Raw genomic sequence first — 22690 nt, 5'->3', positions numbered from 1 at the left:
GTTCCGGCATGTACAATCATCTTTCATTAAGACAACGTCACCTCTTTCGATGTTTGGGCTGGACTCTTGCCATTTACGACGAAGTTGCAGTATCTGCAAGTATTCGCGTTTCCAACGATTCCAGAATTGGTCGGCCAATCTTTGCACTTGGCACCACTGTTGTTTATACAGGTCCTTCTCAGTGAACGTTCCTGGAGGAGGTGGAACACTCTGCTTCTGAGTGAGAAGCATTGCTGGGGTAAGTATCTGAGGGACATCTGGATCTGAAGAGACAGAGACAAGTGGTCTAGAGTTGATGATGGCTGTCACCTCCGCCATCAGGGTGCACAGGACTTCGTGGGTCAAACTGGAGGAGGGAGTACGCATCAGTATTGAGTCTAGGATTCTCCTTGCAACTCCTATCATGCGCTCCCACGCACCGCCCATGTGCGAGGAGTGAGGTGGATTGAAATGCCATGAACATCCGCGATTGTTAGTGTATCTCTGAACTTCTGACTTTGACACAATTTTTTGGAACTCAAACTCTTTGCAAGCACCGATGAAATTGGTTCCTCAGTCTGAGTATAAGTGTTCAGAAGGACCTCGGATTGCAAAGAATCTTCTCAAGGACTTGATGAACGAAGAGGTGTCTAAAGACTATTACTTCTATGTGGACTGCACGTGTGCTCATGCAAGTGAAGAGAACGGCCCAACGCTTACTCTGAGCAATGCCTCCTCTTGTGTGCCTGGCTATCACGGCCCAAGGACCGAAAATGTCCACACCAGTGTAGGTAAAGGGTGGTGAAGTGCTTAGTCTCTCCTGCGGCAGGTCTGACATCTTTTGTTTCTCTCTTTTCCCACGAAGCTTTCGACAGGTGACACATCTGTGAAGAACAGTACTCACGCATCTCTTGCCGCCAACTAGCCATATGCCAGCAGGTCGAATGGCACCTTCTGTGATGGTACGACCTTGATGCTCGACCTGCTCATGATAGTGTTTGATGAGCAACGTGGATACATGGTGTTTGCCTGGCAGAATGACGGGATGCCTTTCTTTGTCGCTTAAGTCAGCTAACGTCAACCTGCCTCCAACCTTTAGCAGACCATCTGCATCTATGATCGGGTTGAGTTTAGTTAGAGCGCTTCTCTTGGAAACATCGGCTCCCTTGGAGAGAGCATCTAAATCTTCAGGGAAACATGCTTGTTGCACAGCAAGAAGAATCAATGTAGTTGCCTTGGACAACTCGTCAGCTGTGAGAGGTTTACGGCACCAATGCCATCCATTACATCCGTTGGTTCCTTGTCTGCTTGCCCTAAAAGAACAAACCACATGGATGAGTGTTGCAACTCCTCTCCGTATAGATTTCCAGGAAGAGAATTTCGTGAATCTCTCACAACCTAGCAACTTGTCCTTTTGACTCGTAACACAGGTTGTAACTTTCAATTCAATTCAATTCAATTTTATTTATATAGCGCCAAATCACAACAAAAGTCGCCTCAAGGCGCTTTATATTGTACAGTAGATAGCACAATAATAAATACAGAGAAAAACCCAACAATCATATGACCCCCTATGAGCAAGCACTTTGGCGACAGTGGGAAGGAAAAACTCCCTTTTAACAGGAAGAAACCTCCGGCAGAACCAGTGTTATATCTCCACTGCGTGTTACCAGTATAACAATGATTCTCGGACCACGACGTCACTTTGAGTATTTATTATAGCGGCATGACTTCCAGCACAGGGCTAGTTCGAACAACCACAACAGTACACATTTCCCGTCATGCACCAGGTGCATGACCACTACGGGTCCTGCTATAACCCAAAATACACAACATCTCCTCCCCTCTTACAAAGGATGTACTACGGAATAAACAGGTGATCTACTCAAAACTTCTGTCTTCACTGGAACATGACAGTAATAGCATCACAAACATTCCACCTTTCCTTTTATTAACTGTATGGTTAGAACAACAACTCTTTTAATTGCTAACTTGGGAGTGAGGGTAGACTACCTCGACCTCCCCATGACCCATGGGGATTATTCTGCCCCGTTCACTTGGGTCAGGTGCTATCTAATAACTCAGACGAACAGGAGGCCGCCGCTCTCTGTTGGGGTATCGGCGGTCTGTGGTAACGTCAGTCTGTGTGCTCTCTTGTGGAGCCTTTGTTTCTGTCACTGAAGATGTCTCAGTCTCTCTTGCAGTCTCATTTACAGTAGGAACCACTTTTCCTGATGCGGTGGAGTTCTCTACTTGCATGTGTGGATGGACTGATAAGTCGGTGAGTGCATTTTTAAGATCTTCAAAAGGCCTTTCTGCAGACACTGGTGCGGTCTGTAGTAGCTGATCCACGTGCCTTCTCCACACTCCATCGGCAACCTGTACTGTATATGAAACTGGTCCAGTTTGTGCGATGACAGTTGCAGGAACCCACTTGTGTTCTCCTCGGTAGTTCCTGGCCAGCACTGACTCACCAGGGCTGAAGACTCTGTCCTTGACCTGTTGGCCCCTGTACATAATTTGTTTCTCTTGTTGTTTTTGCACAGTGTCCTTCACAGTTGAGGGTTTCAAAAGATCAAAGGCAGTGCGCAGATCTCTCTTGAACATTGCATTGGCAGGAGATGTCCTTGTGGTTGCATGTGGACTGTTCCGGTAGTTAAGCAGAAACTTGTGCAGTCTCTGATGCAGTGTTCCTTGGCCTTGTGATGTTTTCAGTGCATGTTTCATTGTCTGAACAAACCTTTCTGCAAGGCCATTCGTTGCAGGATGGTATGGAGCTGATGTAATGTGCTGCACTCCATTAGCTTGCAGGAAAGCCTCCATTTCCTGTGAAACCAGTTGAGGTCCATTGTCAGAGACTATCTGTGTAGGAGATCCAAACCTACTGAACATTTCTCCTAGTGCTTCTATGGTCTTCTCAGTGGTGGTTGATTTCATGATGGTCACTTCAGGCCATTTACTGTGTGCATCAACAGCTACAAGAAACATTTTGTCCTCGTATGGGCCTGCAAAGTCAATGTGCACACGATGCCATGGCTCCTGTGGGAACTCCCAGGGATGGAGAGGAGCAAGTGGTGGGTTGTTCCGGACCTTATGACACGATGAACAGTTTTTAGCAATCTCCTCAATCTGTTTGTCCATATTTGGCCACCAAAATAGCTTCTCGCTATTTCCTTCATTCTCACTATTCCACTGTGTCCTGCATGAAGTTGCTTCAACAGTTTTGTTTGAAGTGACAGGGGAATAATGACTCTCCTCCCCCACAGCAAACATCCCGCCTGAACAGAAAGCTCCGCCCGCTTTCCAAGGAAAGCCTTCAAGTCTACATCCTCACCTGCAGGAAGACCCTTAATGATCCAGTCCATCACTGCTGACAACACAGGGTCATTTCTGGACGCTCTTTTCACCTGCACAGCCAAAACCGGTGCTGTCTCTACCTCCCTGAAGTAGAGGATCTCAACAGTGTCAGAGTCGGGTTTCTTAACAGGGAGAGGTAACCTGGACAACCCATCTGCATTGCAATGAGACTCCGATTTGCGATACTTGATGTCATAAGAATGTCCTGACAATATCAACGCCCACCTCTGGAGACGAGAAGCAGCAAGAGATGGAATCCCTGTGTAGGGTCCCAGGATGGTTGTGAGAGATCTATGGTCAGTTAACAATGTAAACTTCCTACCGTACAAGTACTGGTGAAATTTCCGAACACCAAATACAATGCTCAGAGCCTCTCGTTCCAGCTGAGCATAGTTGGTCTCTGCCGTGTTTAATGTCCTTGATGCGAATGCAATTGGCCTTTCTTCGCCGTTTGGGAGAATGTGGGAAATCACTGCCCCCACCCCATAGGGTGAAGCATCAAAGGCAAGCTGAATTGGAAACTTAGGATTGAAGTGGGTTAGCACCTCAGATGCAGTCAGTGAATCCTTTGCCTTTTGAAAGGCCTCTTGACAGCTTGCTGTCCACTTCCATGCTTCCTCCTTTCGTAGCAGGTTATGCAGTGGTTTCAGGAGTGATGCCAAGTTGGGTATGAACCGTCCATAGTAGTTCAACAGTCCTAAAAAAGACTTTAACTGGCTGACATTTTGTGGTGGGGGTGCATCCACAATTGCTGTGATCTTCTAAGGTGCAGTGTGTAGTCCATTTGCATCAATCACGTGCCCTAGATATTCCACAGATGACTGGAAAAAGTCACATTTCTCCTTACGGACTCTCAATCCGTATTCCTTCAGTCTCTGAAGGGTCGCATCCAAGTTGCGCAGATGTTCTTCATCATCTGCTCCTGTACACAGGATATCATCCAAGTAGCACTGCACACCAGGTAATCCGCTCAGAATTTGATCAATCGCTCGCTGAAACAATGCTGGAGCTGATGTGATGCCAAAAGGCAACCTGCAGTATCTGAAAAGTCCCTTATGTGTGTTGATAGTCAACATGTCACGTGACTGCTCTTCAACGTGCATTTGCAGGTAAGCCTGGTTGAGATCTATTTTGCTGAACTTTTGTCCCCACTCAGACCAGCAAATAAGTCATCAATCAGAGGAGAGGATACTGCTCTGCTGTTAAAACAGGATTCACGGATACCTTGAAGTCTCCGCAGATCCGGATTCCTCCGTCCTTTTTAGGAACTGGAACGATAGGCGTGGCCCACTCGCTGGTTGTAACCGGCTCCAGAACACCATTCTTGACCAATGCGTCTAAGTTAGACTCCACCTTGGGCCGAATGGCATACGGCACAGGTCTAGCCTTCATAAAGACTGGCTTGCTGTCAGGTTTGAGATGCAGCTTCACTGTAATTTTTTTCATGCTGCCCAGTTCCTCACGAAAAACCTCTTTGTGCTTTCCCAGTATGGCCTGCAGCTGAGAGGAACCATGCGACAGCTTCCTCACTTCTTGCCAGTTGAGTCTGATTGCTTTGAGCCACACACGTCCCATTATAGCAGGGCAGTCCTTCTGCGTAACATACACAGGCAGCTTAGCAGTTTGGTCATTGCATTGAACAGTCACCTCTGTCATTCCTTTCATTGGCACTCGATGTCCAGTATATCCTTTAAATACTGTGTCGGAGGGTTTGAGTGGAAGGTGCTTCAGACACTTCCTGTAGACATTATATGACACTAATGATGCTTTTGAACCTGTGTCAATCTGCATTTTACAACATGTCCTTCCAGTTTGGGCTTGACCCAAAAGCCGTCTGAGGTTTCATCCACATTCAGTATTCGCACAGTATTTATTGCAGACAACACTTCTTCATCTGAGGAATCACTTACTCTGTCCTCATGAAGCTTAACTGTGCGAACATGTCTTTCCTTTTTGAATTTTGCAGTGCCTCTTTTATTTCCAGTCTTTGAGCCCTTATCCTTGCTCTTTTTGTTCCTGCATGCCCGTGCTACATGGCCTTTTTTTCCACAGTTGTTGCAATCCATTTCCTTGCACCAGCAATCACTAGCAAGGTGTCCTAACTTGCCACAGCGGAAACATGGTCCTAGTACATTTGCTTTACCACTGTCAAGTTTGTGTACCCTGTCTGTAGCATGTAGAGCATGGGCTTCTTTCGACGCCATTTCCATGGTCACACTGATATTAATTGCCTTCTCAAGAGTCAAGTCACTTTCCGTGAGTAATTTCTTCTGTGCAGCTTCATTTCTTAACCCACACACGAGTCTGTCTCGTAATGTGTCATTTAAAACATCTTTAAACTCACAGTGTTCAGCTAATTTGCGTAACGATGCAACGAACATTGTGACAGACTCACCCTCTTCTTGGTTTCGCTTGTGAAACCTGAACCGTTCAGCGATCACGAGGGGCTTGGGCGAAAAATGTTTGGTCAGTGTGTCCACAATCTCTGTGAAACTTTTATTGCCTGGCTTTGCTGGCTGCAGCAGGCTCCTTAGCAGGTTAAAAGTCTTTGGGCCTATCACACTCAAAAAATGGGCACCAATTTATCATCCTGTATGTCATTAGCCGCAACGAAATATCCAAAACGCTCCGTATATGAGCTCCATTGCTCCGTGCTTTCGTCGAAGGGACCGATTGAGCCAATAACTCCAGCCATTACTCGGCTCCTGGTTAAATGGCACTCTTCCCCACACAACTGTTCCTTTTCGTAACGTCTTTTTTATTTTTTTATTTTTTTTGCGTTACTCACGGAGTTTTTCCTTCGTCGACTTTTCCGCTGTTCACTCCTCCCCATGTCGCTGAAAAAATCGGCATCCACCGCCGCACACCGGGTGGCTCGTCCTCACATCGGCGCCGTCTAACACCGGGCCAGCTCGAGGCATTGGCAGGAAAAAAAAAAAACAGTGCAAAACTCCGTATTGTCACGGACTGCAGCGCCGGTCCAGTCGTCCTCGTCGCCACTTTTTGTTATATCTCCACTGCGTGTTACCAGTATAACAATGATTCTCGGACCACGACGTCACTTTGAGTATTTATTATAGCGGCATGACTTCCAGCACAGGGCTAGTTCGAACAACCACAACAGTACACATTTCCCGTCATGCACCAGGTGCATGACCACTACGGGTCCTGCTATAACCCAAAATACACAACAACCAGACTCAGGGAGGGGCGGCCATCTGCTGCGACCGGTTGGGGTGAAAGAAGGAAAACAGGATGAAAGACATGCTGTGGAAGAGAGACAGAGATTAATAACAGATATGATTCGATGCAGAGAGGTCTATTAGCACATACTGAGTGAGAAAGGTGACTGGAAGGGAAAAACTCAATGCATCATGGGAATCCCCGGCAGCCTACGTCTATTGCAGCATAACTAAGGGAGGATTCAGGGTCACCTGGTCCAGCCCTAACTATATGCTTTAGCAAAAAGGAAAGTTTGAAGCCTAATCTTGAAAGTACAGATAGTGTCTGTCTCCCGAATCCAAACTGGAAGTTGGTTCCACAGAAGAGGGGCCTGAAAACTGAAGGCTCTGCCTCCCATTCTACTTTTAAATACTCTAGGAACAACAAGTAGGCCTGCAGAGCGAGAGCGAAGTGCTCTAATAGGGTGATATGGTACTACAAGGTCATTAAGATAAGATGGGGCCTGATTATTTAAGACCTTGTATGTGAGGAGCAGGATTTTGAATTCAATTCTGGATTTAACAGGAAGCCAATGAAGGAAGCCAAAACAGGAGAAATATGCTCTCTCTTTCTAGTCCCTGTCAGTACCCTTGCTGCAGCATTTTGGATTAGCTGAAGGCTTTTCAGCGAGTTTTAGGACATCCTGATAATAAAGAATTACAGTAGTCCAGCCTGGAAGTAATAAATGCATGAACTAGTTTTTCAGCATCACTCTGAGACAGGATATTTCTAATTTTAGAGATGTTGTGCAAATGGAAGAAAGCAGTCCTGGTCAAAAATGACTCCAAGGTTTCTCACAGTGTTACTGGAGGCCAAGGTAATGCCATCCAGAGTAAGAATCTGCTTAGATACCATATTTCTAAGATTTTCAGGGCCGAGTACAATAACCTCAGTTTTATCTGAATTAAGAAGCAGAAAGTTAGCGGCCATCCAGGTCTTTATGTCTTTAAGACATTCCTGCAGTTTAACTAATTGGTCTGTGATACCTGGCTTCATGGATAGATAGAGCTGCGTGTCATCTGCATAGCAGTGAAAATTTATGCTATGTCTTCTAATGATGCTGCCTAAGGGAAGCATGTATAATGTAAATAGAATTGGTCCTAGCACTGAACCCTGTGGAACACCATAATTGACCTTAGTGTCTGAAGAGGACTCTCCATTTACATGTACAAATTGGAGTCTATTAGATAGATATGATACAAACCACTGCAGTGCAGTACCTGTAATACCTACAGCATGTTCTAATCGCTCTAATAGGATATTATGGTCAACAGTATCGAACGCAGCACTGAGGTCTAGCAGGACAAGCACAGAGATGAGTCCACTGTCAGAGGCCATAAGAAGATCATTTGTAACCTTCACTAAAGCTGTTTCTGTGCTGTGCTGAGCTCTGAAACCTGACTGAAATGCTTCAAATAAGCCATTCCTCTGCAGATGATCTGTTAGCTGTTTGACAACTACTCTTTCAAGGATGTTTGATATGAAAGGAAGGTTGGAGATTGGCCTATAATTAGCTAAGACAGCTGGGTCTAGAGATGGCTTTTTAAGTAAAGGTTTAACTACAGCCAGCTTGAAGGCCTGTGGTACATAGCCGATTATTAGAGATAGGTTGATCATATTTAAGATTGAAGCATTAATTAATGGCAGGACTTCTTTGAGCAGTTTTGTAGGAATGGGGTCTAAAAGACACGTTGATGGTTTGGAGGAATTAATTATTGAAGTTAACTCAGAAAGATCAATTGGAGAAAAAGAGTCTAAATGAATATCAATGGTACTAAAAGTAGCTGTAGATAATGTTACATCTGTGGGATGATTATTGGTAATTTTTTCTCTAATGATAAAAATTTTATTTGTGAAGAAGTTCATGAAGTCATTACTAGTTAACGTTAAAGGGATTGTTGGCTCAGTAGAGCTCTGACTTTTTGTCAGCCTGGCTACAGTGCTGAAGAGAAACCTGGGGTTGTTCTTATTTTCTTCAATCAGTGACGAATAGTAAGATGTTCTGGTTTTGCGGAGGGCTTTCTTATAAAGCAGCAAACTATTTCTCCAGGCTAAATGATGATCCTCTAAATTTGTGACACGCCATTTCCTCTCCAGCTTACGAGTTATCTGCTTTAGGCTACGTGTTTGAGAATTATACCACGGAGTCAGGTACTTTGGATTTGAGGCCTTAGTTTTCACAGGAGCTACAGTATCCAGAGTCGTACGTAGTGAGGAGGTAAAATTATTAACAAGATAATCAACCCCTGTTGGAGTAGCGTTCAGATAGCTGCTCTGCTCTATGTTGGTACAGGGCATTGAAGATGATAACAGTGGGTGGATTATATTCTTAAACTTAGTTACAGCACTTTCAGAAAGACATCTACTTTGATAAAGTCTTGTGGTCGTATCTCAACATCTGCGTCTGGGTTGATAAGCTCAAAGGTCTCGGGTTGCTCGCTGGTTGGCTGTGACTTGTATAGAAATGTTGGACCCATGAACCAGTTGGTTCTGGTGAGCTGTGAGGCTTGAACGGACCTAGAAGCATGGTCAGCTGGGTTATGCTCCGTAGGTACATACCTCCACTGATTCGGTTGTGTGGACTGGCGGATTCTCTGGACCCTGTTGTGGACATACACATAGAAACGTTTGGACTGATTATGAATGTAGCCCAGCACTACTTTACCGTCACAGAAGAAGGTGACCGCATCAATTTGGATATCGATCTCTTGAACGATAAACTCAGCAATTTCTACGGCTAGCGCTGCCGCACACAGGTCCAGTCTGGGTATGGTATGTTCAGTTGGTGGTGCAAGTCTAGCTTTCCCAAGAATGAAACCCACATAAATCTGGTCATTTGCATCTGTTGTCTTGAGGTACGCCACCGCACCAATCGCTTTGGTTGAAGCGTCTGAAAAGATGCATATCTTTTTACGACTGGCATTGGAACAGGAGGTGGTGGTATACGCTCGAGGGATATGAAGATGTTGCAGTCCTTGAAGCGATTATTTCCATGTCTCCCAAACCTTACATTTATCCTGAGGGAGTGGACTGTCCCAGTCGGTTCCATCTAAGGTCAACTCTCTCAGCAACGACTTGCCTTGAACGGTCACAGGAGCGACGAAGCCGAGAGGGTCGAAAAGACTGTTTATGGTGGAGAGAATCCCACGTCGTGTGAACGGCTTGTCACTGACTGACACTTGAAGGTGAATGTGTCCCTTTTAACATCCCAACTCAATCCAAGGCTTCGCTGTGTGGGTACTGCGTCTCCATCCAAGTAAAGATCTTTAATGACCTTAGCATGATCTCCTGCAGGAAAGGCTTTCAAGACGTCAACGCTGTTGGACGTGATCTTGTGCAGTCTCAGGTTTGACTCAGAGAGAGATGCTTGGGTTCTCTGTAGCAGAGAAATTGCCTCTTCCTCTGTGGATGTGGAAACAAGGCCATTGTCTACATAGAACTCACGTTCCACAAAATGTCTGGTGTCTGACCCATACTGCTGTTCTCCTTCCTTTGCAGCTCTTCTGAGACCGTATGTTGCCACAGCTGGAGAAGGACTGTTGCCGAATACGTGAACCCTCATCCTGTATTCAACAATGTCTTTGTTGGGATCATTATCTCTATACCACAGAAATCGTAAGTAGACTCGGTGGTCTTCTCTCACGACAAAACAATGAAACATCTGTTCGATGTCAGCCATGATTGCTACTAGCTCTCTCCTGAAATGAATAAGGACTCCCATTAGACTGTTATTCAAGTCTGGTCCGGTGAGTAGCACGTTGTTCAGCGAGATGCCATTGCATTGTGCGCTTGAGTCGAAAACAACTGATTTGGTCGGGTTTCCTGGGATGATAGACCCCAAACATCGGCAAATACCAGCACTCTTTACCTTTAGGGAGTGGAGGGGCTGGTTCTGTGTGATTGTTGTCGAAGATCTTATGCATGAAGGCAATGAACTGGTCTTTCATCCGTGGTTTACGCTCTAGTGTGCGCAGTAATGAGAAGAGGCGGGTCATTGCTTGCTCACGATTGTTGGGCAAAGGTGGTCTGGGGGCCCTGAAGGGAAGACGAGCCACCCAACTATTGCACTCGTCTTGGAAAACCTCATCACCCATTATCTGCAGAAACTGTTCGTCCTCTATGGAGAAGGCACGCTTGTCATCATCCGTTGTTCTTGCAAAGACTGTGTTGCCGAGTGAGTCGTTGTCCATTGTAGTGCTACGGCAACTGTGTGAGAGTCCCTTGAATTGACTGGAGTTGACCGTTTGCTTGAGATGGATGTGGCTCGTACAGGGTCTGTATGTTCGTTTTATAACAGTGGACAATGGGCTTATGAACCTTTCCCACACACATCACCTACTAAGACACACCCAAGGTCAAGCCTTTGAGCGAAGGGTGCATCGCCAGGACCGTTGATCTGCTGCCTCACCTTGTGAACCTGGAGAATGTCTCTCCCAAGCAAAAGAAGGATCTTGGCATCATTATCAAGAGGCGGGATTTTGCTAGCAAGGCTCTTGAGGTGCGAGTGATGGAGGGCAGCTTCAGGTCTCGGTATTTCATCACGAGTTGTCACATTCGATCAGTGTTGGTAGCGCAAGGCTAACTTCACCATTTACTGCTTCGATTTGATAACCATTTGCTCTCCTGCCAGAGGTTGCGGCTAAGCCAGCACAAGTTTTCAGGGTGTAGGGGTATGAGCCAACTTCGATCCCGAATAAGTTGAAGAACTCTGACCTGGCTAGAGACTTATTGCTCTGGTCATCGAGCATAGCATACATTTTGATGGCTTGTTGTGGGCACTCTTTAGGGTAAACCTTAACAAGACATATCTTGGAACAAGATTTTGACCTGGCACAGTCGCCACAAACTTCAGTGCACAGAGGGCTTGCAACTGGTTCTGGGGTAGTGTCCTCTTTTTCCGGCTCCTCGCCGTCACCTGTTCGGGGACTTGAGGCCTTGGTGGACAGTTGTGGTGGACCGGGATGAAGAGCTGTGATGTGCTTGTCACTGTTGCACTCATCACATTTCAGGACAACTTTGCAGTCTCGTGCGAGATGAGATGTGGATGTGCAGCATTTGAAACAAACGCCTTGATCTTTCAAGTACATTTTGCGTTCTTCAATAGTCTTTAGCCTGAACCCACGGCATTTCTTTAAGGGGTGGGGTTTTTTACGGATGGGGCAATGCTTGGATATATCCTCTCTAGGATCTGGATTATCTTGTGGGGCATCAGAAACGACTTTGGTCGTATGCACTGAGACCGGGGTTAAATTTGTGTGGCGTGAGATAGGCTTTTCTGTGACAGGACTGCTTCCAGAAAGAGCAAAGTTGGGATCGTTTCTTGTTTTAGCTTGATAGCAGATGAAGGAAGTGAAAAAGGAAAAGGGGGGATAACCAACCTTGTAGTCCTCTTTGTATTTTGAGCCTTGAGTGATCCATTTTTCTTGCAGGTTGTATGGCAGTTTTTCCACGATGGGTTTGATGACACGGGCGGTATCCAGGTATGCTAAGCCGGGCAAGTAGCCATCCTCTTTTGCTGAAAGTAGTTCCATCAATAGATCTCCAAGATCCCTTAACCTGTAATTGTCCTTGTTTGTTATTTTAGGAAAGCTGTGCAACTTCCTAAAGAGAGCACTTTCGATGACTTCTGGAGCACCGTACCATTCATCGAGCCTGTCCCAGACCATTTTGAGTGCAGTATTTGGGTTGTCAATATGAACTGCTCTTAGGCGCTTGACGTATGCAGAATATTCCTTCCCAAGCCATTTTGAAAGTAAATCCAGCTGTTCACTTGCAGTAAGTTCCAAACCCTTAATGGTATTGGAGAAGGCAGATTTCCATGCTCTGTATGACTCTGGATGATCGTCGAAGTGGGTTAAGCCAGTGCTCACAAGCTCTTTTCTTGCCAGGTACTTCGCCATGTCCATCATCACTGAAGACTCTGGAGGGTGTGTATGAGAAGTGTTGGGGTACTGAGGAAAAGTTAGCTCTGGCTTAGGGTAGGGCGTATTGCTCTTTTGTTCTTGCAGGAGTTCCTCACTGTTAACTTGGAGGCGAGCATTTATGTCTGGCTGAGCTGATGGGATAGAGGTGTGAGCAGTTTGGAATGCATGCGTTACCTCGGAACTTGGTTGTGGCTGGAAAGGTGTGGGCCATGTGTCTTTCACAATATACTCATCTTTAATGATGTACTTAGCCGATGGTGGAGGGCTCTTCTCGATGGGATGCTCTGATATTGAGAGATTGACTGGTTCATTGCGTTGGTTAAGCTGCATAGTTTGGTCTCTGATATAGTCACTTACACGTTCATGTGTACTCTGCACCATAACTGGGAGACTTCCAGCTAGGATGTGCTTCAACCTCTATCTCTGCTGCTGCTTCCAAAACTTCTGCTTGTGCAATTGCGGCTGCAGCTTCCTTTTCCAGATTTAAGGCTTCGAGATTAGCTTCTAATCTTGCTTTGTCAACTTTAATGCTGATCTCTCTCTGTGCGAAGGCAACACGTGCACGAGCAGCTTCTGCCTTGGCTCTCGCGTGTGCTGCTGCTGCACTGACATTTGATCTACTTGAATATCTGGAAACTGAACCAGTGCTTTTAACTGATGCTCCGTCTTGAGGAGCCTTTGGTTCCTTAGGTCTTGCACCTTCGGGGGTGTGCTTCGTCCATGTTTGTTGACATAGCTTGCTGTCGTAGAGTTTTTTTGCCAGCTGCTAACCGTCTTTTTACTATCCTGCTCTCCTTGTGTGTGTATGCTACACAATTCAGCAGTAGCCTAACTCCACTTGAAATAACGCGCGAAGTCAGGATGTAGCGTCCAACTCCTTTTAATTAGTAAGTATTTCCTCATGGAGTAAAACTGAAATACAAATAACATAGCTAAAATTAACTTAGCATCATTAGCACAACAAAATTAGATTCCAATACACATCCATTAGTGTTAGCACACAACTACTAAAGTATTCATCTACAGCAAATATTTCCACAAAATATACATAAAATACAATCCTACAATTCAATACAAATGAAAACTTACAGACGGTGGCGTCGATGGCACAAACAAAAGGCAGATGTCGCTGGATCAAATTTCCCCACATGTGATCCGCTAGGAACTAAAAAAACATGGCTGACTTCCTGTCACTTCCCGAAACTGGTTTTCAAAATAAAACAAATTTCAAAATAAAATTAGCTCGCTACAAAGAGCGCCTATATTGCAGTAAAATTAAAAGCGGAACACTCATGCATACCTCATTCGTAAGAAATGAGTATTTGAGTTACTGTTGGCAGTCTGGCTATTCTCCTCTGACCTTTGGCATCACCAACAAGGCATCTTCTCCCAGAGAACTGCCGCTCGCTGGATATTTTCTCTTTTATGACCGTCTCAGTAAATCTAAATGGCAACAAACCAACAAACATTCACAGCTGCTTAAATGTCAGCAGGTTATCTCATGTCTGCCTAAAGGGACGAGGTCCACCTGTCCACAGAAAAGTCTGATCAAAACCAAGTGAAGCTGGCTGACTTATAATGTTGAAGCGTACGTAACAGCAGTGTGTGCAGGTCAGAGAGCAGTACCTGACCTGGGAAGTTCTTCGTTTGCACATTTCCAGGCTTGTCTGGAAACTAAATCAGACACAAGAAGTGAATCACATTGACATAAACTGAAGATCAAAATACATTTTTGGGGGCGATTCCAGTCATCAGCTCAAGTTCAAAGACAGTAAAGTAAATCGCAGAACTAGTTCAAGACATGACTCTGTGATCGTCAGACTGGTAAACGTCTCGTCTAAATTCACGCTGAATTTTATTTAAAGTGCTGTGTTTATAATTTAATGCCGCAAAACACTAAGTATAACAAAATACAGTTTACATACACGGTAAATATGAGTTCTTTTATCAGTTAGCCAAAGAATAATAAAACTCCCACACTCATCCATCACGAGTTGTTGCCCCCTGCTGGCCATTGAAAAGAATGCAGGTTAAAGCGCTTCTTCAGAGCCAGTTATATCTATATTTCCGACGTCTACACTCCAGACACAGACTTTAGAAATGAGCACACTTCTGTATGTGGTTCTTGAGCTCCAACATGGGAGTGAACAGAAGATACGATCATTTCGTTGGAGCATGTTTTGCTTGCACAGATGTGAGCGATTCTAAATCTGGCCTGGCTTCAATCCCTCCTTTTCACTTCGTATTTTATCCTAATTATGGTTCTGATTTTGCACGAGAGGGTTTAACATCAAGCCGCTTGATGGTTTTTGATGACCCAACAATTAATCAAGGAGATAATGTGCAGATCAGTCACAATTAAAATAATCAGGAAGTTTCAGGCCTTTGTTTAGACGCTAAAATAAAAATATTCCCACCCCCAGATCATCCTCGCACCCTGTGATCATTGCTATATATTTTATGTGCTTATGTATTTATGCCCTGCGTGTCTTCTGTTGTATTTTTAATGGGTGCCTGAGGCAGATACCGAACAATAAAGCGCAGTGAAATCCAGCGGGACACCTGGGTGTTTGTGGCCGTGTTTAACAGCTCTATAAAATGTCGATGAAAACACGAGCTGCGCCTCGGAGCTCGTTTAATAGACGTGTGCGGTCCGGAGATGGTTTCCTGGTGTGAGACAACACGGGAGACACGCCAGACTTAAGTACAGACCCAGTATCTGCCCCTCGACAGATGCCCTCCCACCTGTAGCGCTACCCTTTCCTTCTGAGACTTGACATTTGTATCAACGGCGAAGACTTTGGCATTCACCCCGGGAGCCGTCAGCCTGTGACGCCAGCCGACAGCTGCGAGGCTTATCGTGACGCTGTGCCACTCGCCACTGACGACCTTGAGAAGTAATTTAGAGGATCAATATTTACCTGGAGGAGAAGAATGAGGCCCGGGGACGTGAGAGGGAGGGGAGGGCCTGAGGAGAGAGTGCAGGAATGTGGCTCGACACACATTTACAGGGCGTGCGTGCGTGTGTGTTTGCAGGTGGAAGGATAGCAGCAGGACATGGAGGTGGAGCGAGGCCCAGAGTACGGCGACAGGAGGACAGAAAGCTAAAGACTGAGATTAAGAATCTCTTCATTCATTCTTGGTTAATTTAAGGTGAATAAAAATCAAAGTCATGATTAACTTTATCAACTGAAATCAGATATTTTGTGACGTTAATGCTTCTGTTTTTGCACAAACCGAGCTTTCATGACTTTTCCTCATAATTGAAAAACCTGCAAATCAGCTTTTTTGTATTTTCCCATTAAGCATGCACATTACAGAAATCCCCGTCCTTTCACAGCGTTTTACCAAAACAAGGCCAGATTAGCGCTGACCTCTTAATTAAAGTGGTCGTTTAATTAACGAGCTTGGCGTATCCTGCAGGGCAGCACGCAGAGACGGGGCTTTTTGGCGGCGACCCGGGGTCGACCGATTTACAAGAAATCCTTTGAATTAATCAGCGTGTTTTCCTCCAGCTGCACGTATGGGACTGACTGGGTCCACATCAGGAGGCCGCTCACAGGGAATCAGCATGAGGAGGGAGGGCTGGTGCTTCTTCATGTTTCACCTCTTTTCTCTTAATAATAAATCTTCTCAGACAAACATCCCAGTCCTTACTGTTTCTTCTTCTTCCATCTCCAGTATTTTCTCCATCTATCACCAATGATGCTCCACCTCTCTGCAGATAATGCCATTACCTTCACTGGACCCATTAGAAAGCTCCTCCTCTTCCTCCTGTCAGGACTTTATGAAGGATGTTCTGCATCCTTTAACGGTGCTAGCTGGATGAGGATGAGATCTTCTTCCAGGGCGGTCAACTATTTCTCTCAGTGTTGCATTTTCATAAGAGGGTTTCATCAGCGTCTGCATGACCAGTTTAACAAAACAGGGAAAACAAACGTGTGCAGCGTCTGCAAAACTGCTGAGGTCAGGAGTGCACAACAAAGTAGGATCTGCAGAAACACGAATGTCCCGGCAGAACGTCGACCGTCGTCACGCGGGCATCGTGCCGCCACCACTTCAAGGTAAACACTCTCTCTGCCATCCATGTGGCGTAACGAGAGCGTGATGTAACACGCCACCTGCGTTCACTGCTCCATGGTCCAGTGCTAATGCTAATCTGCCCTCTGTAGAGCTGCCATTAGATTTAACGCACCCATCTTTCCTGCTTCCATCATAACAGCTGTAATAATCCAAACACACACTAACACGTCCCACTCACCGACGGTGTTTCACACTTCACCTGTCAGCAGTTTTAAAGGTGTGACTTATTGGGGAACCTTACAGGTGGATAATGGACTCCTGTGACTACATGTGGTTTCCAGGTTGGGCTGTGCCGACTGTGTTAAGATTACAGTCACACACACTGCAGGGCTGAAGCCTGATTGGCTCACTGGAACTAGCAGAGCTGTTTAAACTGTCAGCAGGACTGTGGACGTGGTGTGCTCGCCACTTTTCTTAATCCCCACCCATTCGAGAGAACACAGCGTGCACCTGGAAATGCACACGAACCAGAATCCGGTCATCAAAGTTCATCTAAGAAACTATAATTACATGAATATGTTTGCATATATATCTGATGGAGTTATTCATGGGTCATGTTGCTGAATCACAGATTTGGGTTTGCATTTCTGCTTTGAGTATAATAACCTCAGCAGCTCAGACAGACGTGTCAGAGAGGCCGACCAGCTGAAAGAAATGATTCAGCGATGTGAACTTGTGCCATGTAATTTCTGTTTATGTCTAAAGCCTTAAGACTCGCCGGCGTGCTGCTCGTTCTGGATCTGCACCTGAAGCAAAGCACATTCAATCTGAACGACCAGAAAGGACGAGGAGAAATGATCCAAACTGAGGAGACAGGAACCGTTTAGTCAGACTACTCGGGAGGTGATCTGTATATCAGAGGAGGACAAGAGGAAGAGTTTCTACCTGATTAATCTGCTGCTCGGGGGCAACTGGATGAGAGCAGCAGCTGGATGAGTGAGGAGAGGAAGAAGCAAACCAGAGAGGAGGATATATAAAGTTACCTGAGTGAAAGCACTTCACATTCTCAGAGGGCACATTTTCTCCTCTTTGATGTGATTTACTGGATTGAATTCGAGTATGGAAGAGTTTGAAAGAGACAGACAGAGCAAATGAAAGCAGACACATCGTGCTTTCTGTGGTTTTCTCTCATTTACACACAGTAATGATGTCAGGAGCCAGTGTTACGCATCCTGCACCTGTAACAATCTCCTGTTGCTCACAGGTTTGATCTGCTGGTCTCCAGTCAGCTTCCTCCAGAGATGAATTATTGGGCTACTTTTCCACAACCAAATGTTGTAGCTTTAAATATGTGTTTAATCAGGATAGCTGTAGCGACTCCAACCAGAGGCCAGAGGTAATCTGAAATCCAGGGATCAATAACACCACCTGGATCCACACCAAAATGTAACCTGATGCCTGTTTTTTCCTTGTTTGGAGCTTTGATTTATAGTTGTTTGAGATTTCATTGTCGTCATGTACCCTGCCAATAATAAGGACTTCTTCAGTTTCCCTTCAGAGTTTCTGATCAGATACGACTGATAAAGCTTTGAACAGCAAATGTTTTCCTTTCACTTGCAGGACTAACCCAGGCAGCAGTCAAAGGCTTCACTTCGATGTCCTGGACGGTGTTTTCACCGCAGCTTCAGTGTCGCGTCTTCCATTTTCCTCCTGACGCCGCTTCTCCTCCTCTTTCTGTCACATCGGCTCACCTCACAGCCAACCTGATAACTTCTCCCCTCCCTCAAAATCTCACTTCCTTTTCCTCTTTTTACTTTGAGCAGCACATCGACCCGACAGCGTTGCCTTCTCCTCCTCTCTCCTGCTCGTCGCGTCCTCGTCCAGCTCCATCCATCATTCTCTTCCTCCTCTCGCTCGTCTGATAGCGATGACCTTCTTGCAGTGAGTCATCTCCACCCTGACAGCTCCTCCATGTACCTCCTGCTTTCTGCTGCCCCTCTGTTGCCCCTGTTTACCTCAATTCCCTGTCACTCCTCATCCCACCTCAGTGGGCTAACCTAATACTGTCACCTCCTCGTCCTGCTCCATTTGTCTCTCATCGTTTCACTTTTTCTCTCCTCCTCCACACTCCTGCTACCTTCACTGTTTTTACTGCCACTATTTAGATGTTGGGACATTTCACCATTTCCTCTTTGCTCTCAAAATGCTAAAAAATTAGCCCCACAAGGTGCCTCATGGGAACACAATATAAACCTATCATATGTGTCTCTGGGTGATGTTTCCCTTTGGCGTAAATTTTGTGGTGTATTTGTGCAAGTTCATATTTTTCAAACTGTATTATCCTTCTTTAAAAGATTCATCTTTAATCTTGGTGTTTATTACTATAACTAATTCAGAGATAGAGCGTTACTGTAAATGCACAAGTTTGTGGCGTTGCTGTATTCACTCCAGGATTTATTCCCAAACACGAGGACTAAACTCGACCCACAGCTGAGCCTGAGCTGCTGCAGAGCCAGTTTGTGTTTCAACACGTTCACCACGCAATCCTCATGCAGGGTTACTGCAGGAGTCCGAACAGAATCATGGTGGGAAGGATCTGGGGGTCGACCCGTCGACGTATGAACCCTGCTTCTGGGCCCAAACTAAATTGTGTTTACTAAGGCTGTTGTGCTTTTAACATGTTTTAATGTTTTGTATCTTGTTCTATTTAACCTGAACAAGCCCCTGAAAACAGTCAGTGATCACTGTCGGCCTGTTTTTATTACCACTGTTCATTTTAAAGCTCAGTCTTTAAACCCTTATGATGTAACTACAGCTCGGCCCATGCAGCATCCTCGTATTGTGGATGGATTATCTCAGTTGTTGTCCTGACTGTTAAAAAAAAAAAGTTAGCGTTCATCCTCCAGCTTCACCGTGTTTATGTTATGCTAACATAGCTGTGTAGCTAGCAATCACGTAGCACATCATTATATACCAGCTAGCCCAACTTCAGCAACCCTACAAACGTCACTGCTGTTTAGTTTTCCGTCTTCATTTATGTTGGAAGTGATAGCAGAGCTGTACGTTTGAATTGTTCAGAAATCTCTCAGTCAGAACATGCTATATCATGTTTAGGTGGAAGCTAGCGAGCTAACTTCCTGCCAAATTCATAGCCCTTGGTGACACTGGCCCATTAGCTCTGCTAGCTTTCAGGCCTCACCTCGTTGTTAGTGGGGAAACCACAGGCTCCAAATCAGGCATCAACAAACACGCCACCAACAGAACACAACTTTCTTGGCTTTGAGAGTGTTTGAGATGCGATTTTCACTCTGGCTCCTGAATGGTTAAGAACCAACCTGCACAGTCAGATTGCCAAAACTGAGGAGGAAATGCAATGCTATGCTATATGTGTGCAGCAGGGATCATGTAGATTGTTTAAACTTAAGAAAAGTCAGAGACGGGTTTAGAAGCCAGTTCAGGACCTGGAGAACCAGATGTGAGCCAAACAGCGGACGTCACAGCTCTCTATAACAATTCAAACACTTGTTAACACACCGTCATCAAAGTCTCTCAAACCAACAGGATGCAGTTAAGCCAGGATAAAAAAGCAGAGAAACACTGCAGCTTGTATGACAAGCAGAGAAGCACGACCTCCTTCCTACCGAGCACTGACTTTCACCTTCTTGCTGCAGGCTAACGAGATAGTGGCACCTCCTCCCCCGCCCTCACCCCTGCCCCCTCACCGTCACCCCTCTACCCTGACCTCCATGCTGCAAGCTAATTAGAGTTCACCCTGTTCCCATCTTCCATCTTCTTTCTGTTCCAGTTTCTGCCCCTTCACCTCCGCCTCCTTTCTCCTCCAAGTGGCCCGACAAGAACTCCTCGCCACAGGCTAAAGTGGGTGCTGTCACCTCGTGTCCTTTTCCTTTGTGGCAGGCTGAGGAGTCACGGGGGTGTAACGCTATAAAGGAAAAACACTTTGAAGCTTTTACAGCGAGGAGGATGAGGAGTTTTATTTTCTCCCTGTGGCCTGGAAGTCAAACAGAGATAACTTCTGCTGGACTGAGAAGTTTTTAAAGTTCCTCTATCTCAGCTGACACCACGAGGTGACCCATGGTTAGGTTATAAAATCTGTGGTGCTTGTCGATGCCAAAGCGACCCGTACTCCCGTGGTAAAGGCTGACCGCAGCTGGCAGCTTCTCGGTGCTGCTTGTTGTTCTAGAACTACGTGCAGACCTGACGAATCAACGCCATGAAACTCAACTAAAGTTTGTAGCTGACCACGCAGACAGAGAAAAATCCTTCCGGAGCAGACTGAGGTGTTTAGTTATTGGAGATTGTTTGAAGGAGTGAAGTTGAGTTCATTAACCAGAAGAAAATGCACCAAGTTTTTATAACGGGGGAGGCATCATTACACTCTGGGTAGTTACGATGCCGCTGAAACTAGTGCGCTGAACCAAGAGGAAGTAATGATGACAGAATTCTTCAGCATAACTCAAACTTTAATCTAGATCCTTGAAACATGGACTGAACTGGGCGTGTCAGCAGATCAGTGACCTCCAAACATGTGTTAAAAATGGCTGTGGAATGAATAACAAACGCCAACACTCGACTTTTGGGAGTGACTCCTCCTGACCTACATCCAACTGAAAATATATCAGCTGTCCTTAAAAGTCAGGCCTGTGCAAAGACGATGACCATCTAATAAATTCTGGATAGAAGAAGGTTCAAAGATGCAGCGATGACAGAAGCATCTGATTAAAGTCCAGGTTGCTGAGGGTCATTCAGAGAATAATACATCTGCAGTATGTATAACTTTGAACCTGTATTAATCATAGTTCATGTCCATAACAAGTGTAACATCCACATAATATACTCGAATATTTTAAACTTTAAAAGTTTCTCTGCTGAAAAACTTTTGGAGCATGGAACTCTTTGTTGAACCTGCTCACCTTTCAGCTGTGTTTGCCCCAAGAGGTGAAAACATGCAGAGCTGCTGCAGAGAGGAAAAGAGGAGCCGAACCTCCCGTGTCTCCCATTCACCTCTGTAATCTTTCCTTTCTCCTGAAAACGACCTGCTGTGACCTCTCCCAGCTGTTCGCATCTCTCTGCGACCTCTCCTCGTGCCTCCGCTCCTGAATCGACCGCTGTGATCAAAATAAACCTTTGACGCCCTCAGAACAAAGTGTGAAGTGCTATTTTGTGCCTCATGAACTCCTGAAATATGAGCTAAATACCAATCGCCTGCTCCTCAACGCTACTTTTTTCTTCTGAGTCGTCTCTACCGACGACGCCACGTAAAGAAAATCTGCCTCCCTGCTTCTCTGCAGTCTAGTTTTTACAGAAAACATTAAAATATGTGCATCATAATTATCCAAAATACCCAAAGAATTTGGACTGTATGACCAACAAAAGACCCATCCAACACGCATCGTCAGGTAAACTTACCTGGTCAGTTAGTTAGCAGAGGGTGCTGTTATTCAGTTTCAGCTGCTTTGGTGTGAATGAAACACGAACCGTGTTACAGGTGGAGGCCAGGGTGAGTGCCACTGAGGTGATAGCTGGACCCTCCGGAGATTGCACAGGTAGCCTAAGTCCTCCAGGCTGACACATCAATGCGTGCCGTTGCCAGAAGGTTTGTTGTGTCTCACAGCACAGTCTGAAGACCGTGGAGGAGAATCCAGGAGACAGGCGTTACTCTGGGAGAGCTGGACAGGGCCACAGAAGGCCCTTAACCCATCAGCAGGACCGGTATCTGCTCCTTTGTGCAACGAGGAACAGAAAGAGCACTGCCAGATCTACAAAATGACCTCCTGCAGGACGCTGGTGTGAACGTCTCTGACTAAACAAAGGAACAGACTTGGGGAGGGGGGCCCCAAGGGCCCGATGTCATCTAGTGGGCCCTGTGCTCACTGCCCAGGACCGCGGAGCCCGATTGGCATTCGCCATAGAATACCAAAATTAGCAGGTCCACCACTGCTGCGCTGTGCTGTTCATAGAGGAGATCAGGTTCACACGTGTGGTTTGGCGTTGGGTCAGTGATGGAGAGGCACAGAGCCAACAGCACCTGGCTGCCATTAAGTGTTGGGTTGAAATCCTTGCACCCGATTTCAGACCCTGAGCCAAAGGTATGCAGGGTCCTGGAGGATGAAGGATTTGATAACAGTGCCTGCCCGCCACACTCGCCTGACCTCTGGAACACTGTT

The 22690-nt window shown here is 45.8% G+C and overlaps 1 long non-coding RNA gene and 1 pseudogene across 1 annotated transcript; both read right to left on the bottom strand.

Moving 5' to 3' along the window:
- Positions 1–2052: 2052 nt before the first annotated feature.
- On the bottom strand, positions 2053–10748 carry LOC120441493 (annotated as a pseudogene).
- Positions 10749–13209: 2461 nt separating this feature from the next.
- On the bottom strand, positions 13210–16322 carry LOC120441399. The gene is made up of 3 exons (XR_005614050.1): positions 13783–16322; positions 13572–13685; positions 13210–13394 (listed from the first exon to the last, which is right to left on the bottom strand). It is a non-coding gene; the product is annotated as an uncharacterized LOC120441399 (long non-coding RNA).
- Positions 16323–22690: the final 6368 nt, after the last annotated feature.

This window comes from Oreochromis aureus, linkage group 8 (assembly GCF_013358895.1).
Source record: "Oreochromis aureus strain Israel breed Guangdong linkage group 8, ZZ_aureus, whole genome shotgun sequence".
In the NCBI taxonomy this organism is placed as follows: domain Eukaryota; kingdom Metazoa; phylum Chordata; class Actinopteri; order Cichliformes; family Cichlidae; genus Oreochromis; species Oreochromis aureus.
This window is presented reverse-complemented; position numbering and strand designations above follow the sequence as displayed.